The sequence below is a fragment of the Halichoerus grypus genome, chromosome 11 (genome assembly GCF_964656455.1).
Source record: "Halichoerus grypus chromosome 11, mHalGry1.hap1.1, whole genome shotgun sequence".
Taxonomy (NCBI): Eukaryota; Metazoa; Chordata; class Mammalia; order Carnivora; family Phocidae; genus Halichoerus; species Halichoerus grypus.
Window position 1 is genome coordinate 68,869,952 of NC_135722.1, and position 8,281 is coordinate 68,878,232.

The following is an 8,281-nucleotide window of genomic DNA, read 5'->3' on the forward strand; positions in this document are numbered from 1 at the left end:
ATCATCACTCTCTTCTCTTCCCACCCTCTTTTACACAAAATATATTAGGTACTTTAGTTTTCCAAATATAAAACTAAAAGATTGAATATTTTCCCTCCTGTCACCACCACTTTGAGTTTTTAACACATATGCCATTCCCTCTTTCAATCTTGGAAATTACTGATTTAAGGAATCTCATATTTACTGAATGTCTATGTATTGGTCCTTTTATTTGTGCTTTATATAATATTTCTTTAAATCCCACAACATTACTTTGAGGCAAATTTATTATTTTTATATTAAAGATGAGTTTTTTAAGACTCAGAGGTACAACTGGCTTAAACAGTAACAACAGACAGGTCAAGCATTTGAAATCTAGTGTGGCAGAGAGACAAGGCTACCTGTTCACTGTCCATTTCATTTTCCTGCAGTACATTTTCCAGCCACTCTTACAACTCGGTGGAAGGTTCTAAGCTCTGGTCAGTTCACTGTGGGCAAATGTTATAGGATTGGCTTTAGAGTATGCTCCTCAATCCTTTATGTTCTCTCTCCCCTATTGCACATCCAGAAACAGAGGAATCCAAAGTGGTGGAGACACACAAGGGAAGAAGCCAAAATAGTTGAATTTCTGCTTGTAGAAGGGTAGCATGGTAGAGTCACCTGGGACCAGATCATGGCTTAATTTAAACAGAAGTGATCCTTCATTATGCTGTCATTAGTGGTTTGTAGTTATTTGTTTCCACAGTTATCATGACTTATCCTGATTAATACACTTGGCCAGGTATCAGCTTATTGCCTCTGTGTTCCAAATCTACCCTCCTTTCCTGCCATTTTGATTCTACAGCTGGACACTACAAACATTTCTCCTTTGCCAGCAGGCACAGTGTGATGGCTTTGCCAGTGCAGGGTGCTAGAGGAATACTGTAGGAAGGAGGGGACTGTTTTCCTGGAACCGGTGCTGCCAGAGGTCACCTTCCTAACAGCCGACAGGTTTCTTGCCAGAGGCCCTGGCAATGATGGAGACCTACTGGTGCACACCCTCCAGTGACTTTCAGCGGCTCACCATCAAGCAACTTCCCAGCAAGTGGTTTTCTGCTCATCAGCCAAGGCATGAGGCACCCAAGTGAATTCCTCCACCATTCAAGGGACCTCAGCAATACCTTCTGTAACAAGGTCTGGATGTCAGCCTCGGGCAAGAGGTGGGAAGTGGGCAGGCTCTGCCAAGCGTTTTCCTTCTTTGGATGCTCTCCTTCAGCCACAGAAGTGGTAGCTTTTCCCTACACCTGTTATTCCTGCAGAGTGCCTTCTAACTCTCTTCATAATTAATTTGCTTTTATTCGTTAATAATTCCTTATGTTAAATGTTCCCTGTCTGTTTCTCTACTGAACCTTAACTGATATATCCACGAAATATACATCTTAAAAATCAGTGCCATCTAAACCTATAGACATATAAAATATGGTCCCATGGAGGCATATTGAAAATAAAGTCTTTTGAGTAAGCTTGTCTTGAGTTTGAGGACTGGCTCTATCACTTGCTAACTGTGTGACCTTTGGAGAGTCTCTAAATATCTCTCTGATTAGGAGTCTCTAAATATCTCTGTTGCTATGGAGATTAGCGTATGCACATCTCTGGCACAAAGTCAATACCAAATTAATGGTATTTTAAATAATAATTCACTATGAGGATTTTTCAGTACCTGTGATTGAGCATTATTCCTTCTCTTGTCATATTCAAGTGACTGTGTCCCCCATAGCCTCACCGTAGATCTTTGTGTACTTATGTCTAAATAAAGCATTTCTCGGGTACCTGGGTGGCTCAGTTGGTTAAGCGACTGCCTTCGGCTCAGGTCATGATCCTGGAGTCCCGGGATCGAGTCCCGCATCGGGCTCCCTGCTCGGCAGGGAGTCTGCTTCTCCCTCTGACCCTCCTCCCTCTCGTGCTCTCTCTCATTCTCTCTCTTGCAAATAAATAAAAAAGAATTAAAAAAATTAAAAAAAATAATAAATAAATAAAGCATTTCTAAATGTAGCTTAAGTTTTGTTCTCTCACTTTGTTTCTTTTACCAAAGATTATAGTTGAATATGACTTCTGTTAAAATTAATCAGTATTTAAGGCACTTATCAAATTCCTTCTTATGCTTCTTTTGGGAGATTCTATGACCCCACATTATGTTTTCACAAGTCTTTTATTTTCCATCCTTCTTTGATCCCACTCAATATTCTCCCTCTCTCTCTGAAAGAGAGACTCCTGCAACATACTTTATGGCCTTTTAAGAATAATTACCTCCTGATTTTTATAGGCAAACACCATCTGGTTAAAGCATTTTATATTAATTTTTAAATGTTAATTTAAATACAACATGTGATATGATGTATCTATTAGAACTTCCTCTACAGTAATTTCACAACGTCATCTAGTCCCCAAAAGTATTTATGTGATTTATTTTTATTCTGTAAACAACTTGTCACTATTTATCTATTTATTTTGGGGATACCGACTGTTTAGTTATTATTAGCATAAAGCACCTGTTCTTCCATCAACTATGTCTTTACGTATTTCCCTACTAGAAGACTATTTGAAGTTAAGCTTCCAATGCCTATAAGGGTCTTTCATTTAAGTGGGAGCTGTTATTGTAAATAAACATTATGGTCAAGAACGTGGACTAGGAGGACCATGTACACAGACACATTGGGTACAAGTCTTAACTCCCCCTTTTTTATTCAAATATAATTAACATATAGTGTTATATTAGTTGCAGGTATACAGTATGATTTAACAATTCTGTACATTTCTCAGTGCTCATCATGATAAGTAAACTCTTAATGTCTTCTATTTCACCATCCCCCGCACCACCCACCTCTACTCTGGCAACCACTGCTTTGTTCTCTGGATTTAAGAGTCTGGTTTGTTTGTTTCTTTGTCTCCTCTTTTCTTTTCTTTGTTCATTTATTTTGTTTATTAAATCCACATACGAGTAAGATCATATGGTATTTGTCTTTCTCTGACTTATTTCACTTAGCATTATACTAATTCCATCCTTGTCATTGCAAATGGCAAGATTTCATTCTTTTTTGTGGCTGAATATATTCCATTGTGTGTGGGTGTGTGTGTATATATACACACTGCATCTTTTCTACCCATTCATCTACTGATGGACAGTTGGGTTGCTTCCATAATTTGGCTATTGTAGTGCTGCAATAAACATAGAGGTGCACATATTTTTTTTGTTATTTTTGTTATTTATATTTTTAATTTTATTTTATCTTATTATGTTATGTTAGTCACCATACAGTACATATCTTTTTTAAATTGGTGCTTTCATTTTCTTTGGGTAAATACCCAGTAGTGGAATTACTGCACTCCATTGGTAATTCTTTTTTTTTTATTTTTTGAGGAAATTCCATGTTGCTTCCCATAGTGGCTATGCCAGTTTGCATTCCTACCAATAGTGCATGAGGATTCCTTGTTCTCTACGACCTTGCCAACACTTGTTGTTTCTTGTGTTTTTTATTTTAGCCATTTTGAGACGTGTAAAGTGACATCTTGTTGTGGTTTTAATTTGCATTTCCCTGATAATTATTGATGAATAGCCAAACCAATCTTAAGAAAGAAAAACAAAGCTGGAGGTATCACAATCCCAGATTTCAAGATATACTACAAAGCTGTAGTAATCGAAACAATATATTACTGGCACAAAAATAGACACATAGATCATTGAAATAGAATAGAGAGTCCAGAAATAAATCCGTGATTATATGGTCAATGAATCCACAACAAAGGAAGCAAAAATATACAATGGAAAAAAGTCTCTTCAACAAATGATGTTGGGAAAACTGGACAGCTACATGCAAAAGAATGAAACTGGACCACTTTCTTACACCATACCCAAAAATAAACTCAAAATTGATTAAAGACCTAAATTAGAGACCTGAAACCATACAATTCCTAGAAGGAAACATAGGCAGTCGTTTCTTTGTCATCAGCCATAGAAACATTTTTCTAGATTTGCTTCCTTTGGGAAACAAAAGAAAAATTAAACTATTGGGACTACATCAAAATAAAAAGCTTTTGCACAGCGAAGGAAGCCATCAACAAAACAAAAAGGCAGCCTACTGAATGTGAAAAGATATTTGCAAATGTTATATCCAAAAGGGGTTGATATCCAAAATATATAAAGAACTTATACAAATGAACTCACAAAAACCACACAAATAATCCAAATTAAAAAACGGCAGAGGACCTGAATGGACATTTTTCTAAAGAGGACATACAGATGGCGAACAGACACATAAAAGATGCACAACATCACTAGCTCCACTTTTAATGACCATGTGGCCATATTAGTTGGGGGCGTCTGAGTTACAAGTGGCAGAAAATTAACTCAATCTGCCCTGAACAGAGAAACCAAAGAGGAATTTATTGCATCATGCAAGTTAAAGGTTAAGCCAGGATTCAGGCACAGCAGGGCTAAGGGACTCAGATCAGGTTTTCATTTCTTCCTGCTCTCCTTTCTCTCATTCTTGACTCTTCATCCATATTGGCATGTGCTCACCTAACTGTCACACGTCCTGTGGTGTGAGAAAATTATGACCATTTCCCATGGCCCCCTTTCTTAAAGCTTTGGAGGGGAAGGCTCAAGAGAGAACTTTGAGTGGTTTAGTTGAATCACTAGCACACCCCTAGATCTGTTACTTTAGTGAGGAAGAATGAGGTACTCTGATTGGCCCACTGTGGCCAAAAGGGCAGATACATTGACTAAAAATCCCATCCAGAATCATCTGATATATGTGGCCATTGTTCTCTGTCATCCCATATTCTTATCCATAAATCGTGAAATCACCCGCCACCCCCATAGGGAGATCATGGTGATGACATGGCATTTTGTTTGGAAAAGATATAAGACCTGAGCAATACATAATTATTAACATTTATTATAATAATAAAATAAAAATGAAGACTGTCATGTAGTAGAGACAGAAACAACCTTTTTTTGATCCATAACCATATCTTTTGCTTGTCTTGTTAACCCATCCCCATCTCCCCAAGGAAATAGCAAAACTAAAAGAGCAGGGGCCCATGACTTTTAGTCCTCATGTTTCCATGACAACAACTATCACAGAGAAAGGAAAGAAACTAACATAGAGTAAGCACTATGCATTGTAGTAGAGACTTTGACATGGGATCTACTTAAACACACCAATTGCAGCAACTTGTTCATAGCAGTCACTTGATAGCTGTTTGATTCAGTTCAGGGAATACAAATTGACTGATGTTATACATCTGGTGTAAAGTAACTTTTTAAAAGTGCAGTCCAAGAAAAAAACGGAAAACAGTGTATTGTATTAGAAGCAATAGAATGCTTTGATATTTCACATTTAGAAAAAAAAACACTTTCATAAGCTTTCTTTAAGCCCTTTTGTAAGAACATTTTGTTCTAATAGAAAGCATAATCTGGGCCAGTTGGAAATTTGAATTCCAGAGTCTTATGTTTACCATTAATTACAGTTTCAAGGAGTACATTGCACTTAGGAATATACTAAGGCCTGGGCCTGGGGATTGATATTCCAAAAATCAATACAATTGAATAAAATAAGTTGGTTTGTTGAAATAGAAATTTTCAGACCGATCAAGTGAGATGGTGTGTATATACTTCCCAGACATATTTTGTCCTCATCTTTGAGAGTTACCTAAGCTTAGTCCATCAGCCCCTCTGACTTTTTTGCTGGGATTTCTTACACTCCTTTCTAATATTGGGGAATATTCTGTGCCTGGGGAGCCCAGAAAACAAAGGATATTTTCATACCCAACAGCTCAGAATCAGCTGAATCCAAATCCAGGTATAACCCTAGTTCTAGCATCAGAGAGCAAGTCATGAATTCAGAAGTGAAGACTACCCTGGCAGATGCCAGCAGTGGTAAAGGCCACCTCGTGAGATTCCTTCCCCGGGGACTAACAGCAAGACAATTCTCCATGGAGGGTCAAGATAATGCAGTGGGGGAAACGATAACCCACACCGCTTTTTCCTACGGCCCTAGTTTTTTCTTACAGCGACTTTATTATTAATTTGCATATCATACATTTCACCCATTTAAAGTATACCATTCAATGGATTTTCATAAATTCATAATGTTGTGCGAAGATCACCACAATCAATTTTATTTTTTAAAGATTTTATTTATTTGACAGAGAGAGACACAGCGAGAGAGGGAACACAATGGGAGGAGTGGGAGAGGGAGAAGCAGGCTTCCTGCCGAGCAGGGAGCCCGATGCGGGGCTCGATCCTAGGACCCTGGGATCATGACCTGAGCCGAAGGCAGCCGCTTAACGACTGAGCCACCCAGGCACCCCACCACAGTCAATTTTAGATCATTACCACCACCCATAAGAGAAAACCTATACCCTTTAGCAGTCACACCTAATCCCCTTAAGCTTGGGCAACCACAAATCTCCTTTCTATCTCTATAGATTTGTTATTGTCCTAATTTTGATACTTCCAAAAATATCTGCCATTTTTATATGACAGCTTTATTCCCACTACTTGGATTTAATAAATAACTAAGCAGACAGAATAGTATCATAATAACCACATGTATCAATTATGTGATATGGTTTAGGCGCTATGCTAAGTGTTTTTCATGTATTATCACAAGAGGACATCACCTCTCCCAGTACGTAAGAGAGGTGCTTAGTAGTGTCTGGCATATGGTAAGCTCTATTGGCATTTCCTGGGCTGACTATTGTGCTCAGTATTCAGAACATTGCCCCCTCCAGAAATCTAAGAGGAGACAGCTTAGCGTCACAGTTAAGAGCAGGGACGTTGTGATTATGCTCCCGGGGTTGGAATCCTTGCCTTTTCAGTCTGTAGCTGTGTGAGTTTTGGCAAGTGGCTCAGTATCTCTGTCCTTCAATTTCTACATATATAAAATGAGGAGATGAGTAATTCCATGTCGTGGGGATTAAATGACATAATAAAGGAAAGCTCACGTATCAGTGACTGTCCCATAGTATGTATTCTATAAATAACAGTATATATATCACTATAATGCAGCATGTGAGTGATGATAGTCAAGAGCTAAGCAAGTGTGGAAAGAGATTTGAATTACTTATAGAGACCTACAAGGCTACAAGGCTGTGCCATTATGCCAATCCTTGAAGAATGGGTAGGATTTCTAGGCCATAAAAAGGCAAAGAATATTGTAAACAGCAGGAAACGCTAGCTGAACAAAATAGTCTAGTATGGCTAAATCTGGTGTTTTAGGAAGAGAATAGTAGACACATATATTCTATTTCCTTAAACATAATTGGAGCTGCAGTCCCTGCATTTAAAAACAACTTATGTTTTTGGAAGAGATATCTGGGTTTGGACATTTGACTTCTCTCTTGATACGTGGTAAATTGTTTACATATCTGAGTTCCTACCTTAAGATCTGAGAACATGGTGCTCACCTCGGCAGCCCATATACTAAAATTGGAACGATACAGAGAAGATTAGCACAGTGTCTGTGCAGGAATGACACGCAAAATTGTGAAGCATTAGATGTTTTAAATATAGGATCCTCTTGCAGAAAAAAATAAAAATAAAAATAAAAGATCTGAGACCACAACTTAGTCATTTATATCTCCAGAGAAGTGCCTAACCGAGTGCTGGGAATATAGTCATTGTTCAATAAATATTTGTTGAGGGAGTAAGGGAATCAAATCAATGTATTCTCATTTCGAAGACTGTAAATAACAATATTCTGTGGTGGATTAGGGTTAGAAGGCAGTTCTAATCTTACCATGCATATTCTAGACACCACATTTCAGTGGATGTTAAGAAAGAAAAACAGTGAGAGATTCCATGGTAATGAAAATTTCTGCCGGGATGATCTGATGTTTTAAGAACTATTAGCAGTTGAAACTCAATCAAAAATGAAAAACCCTTGGGGCGCCTGGGTGGCTCAGTTGGTTAAGCGACTGCCTTCGGCTCAGGTCATGATCCTGGAGTCCCGGGATCGAGTCCCACATCAGGCTCCCTGCTCAGCAGGGAGTCTGCTTCTCCCTCTGACCCTCCTCCCTCTCATGCTCTCTGTCTCTCATTCTCTCTCTCGCAAATAAATAAAATCTTTAAAAAAAAAAAAAAGAAAAACCCTTGGGGCACCTGGGTGGCTCAGTCAGTTAAGTGACCGACTCTTGATTTCGGCTCAGGTCATGATCTCAGGGAGGTGAGATCCAGCCCCGCATTGGTCTCTGTGGTCAGCGTGGAGTCTGCTTGTCCCTCTCCCTCCCTCTGCTTGCACTCTCTCTCTCTCAAATAAAT

At 38.6% G+C, this 8,281-nt stretch overlaps 1 non-coding gene across 1 annotated transcript; it reads left to right on the top strand.

The window, feature by feature from the left end:
- Positions 1-7,420: 7,420 nt before the first annotated feature.
- LOC118529162 (U6 spliceosomal RNA) lies at positions 7,421-7,527 on the top strand. Its single transcript, XR_004913997.1, has one exon. It is a non-coding gene; the product is annotated as a U6 spliceosomal RNA (small nuclear RNA).
- Positions 7,528-8,281: the final 754 nt, after the last annotated feature.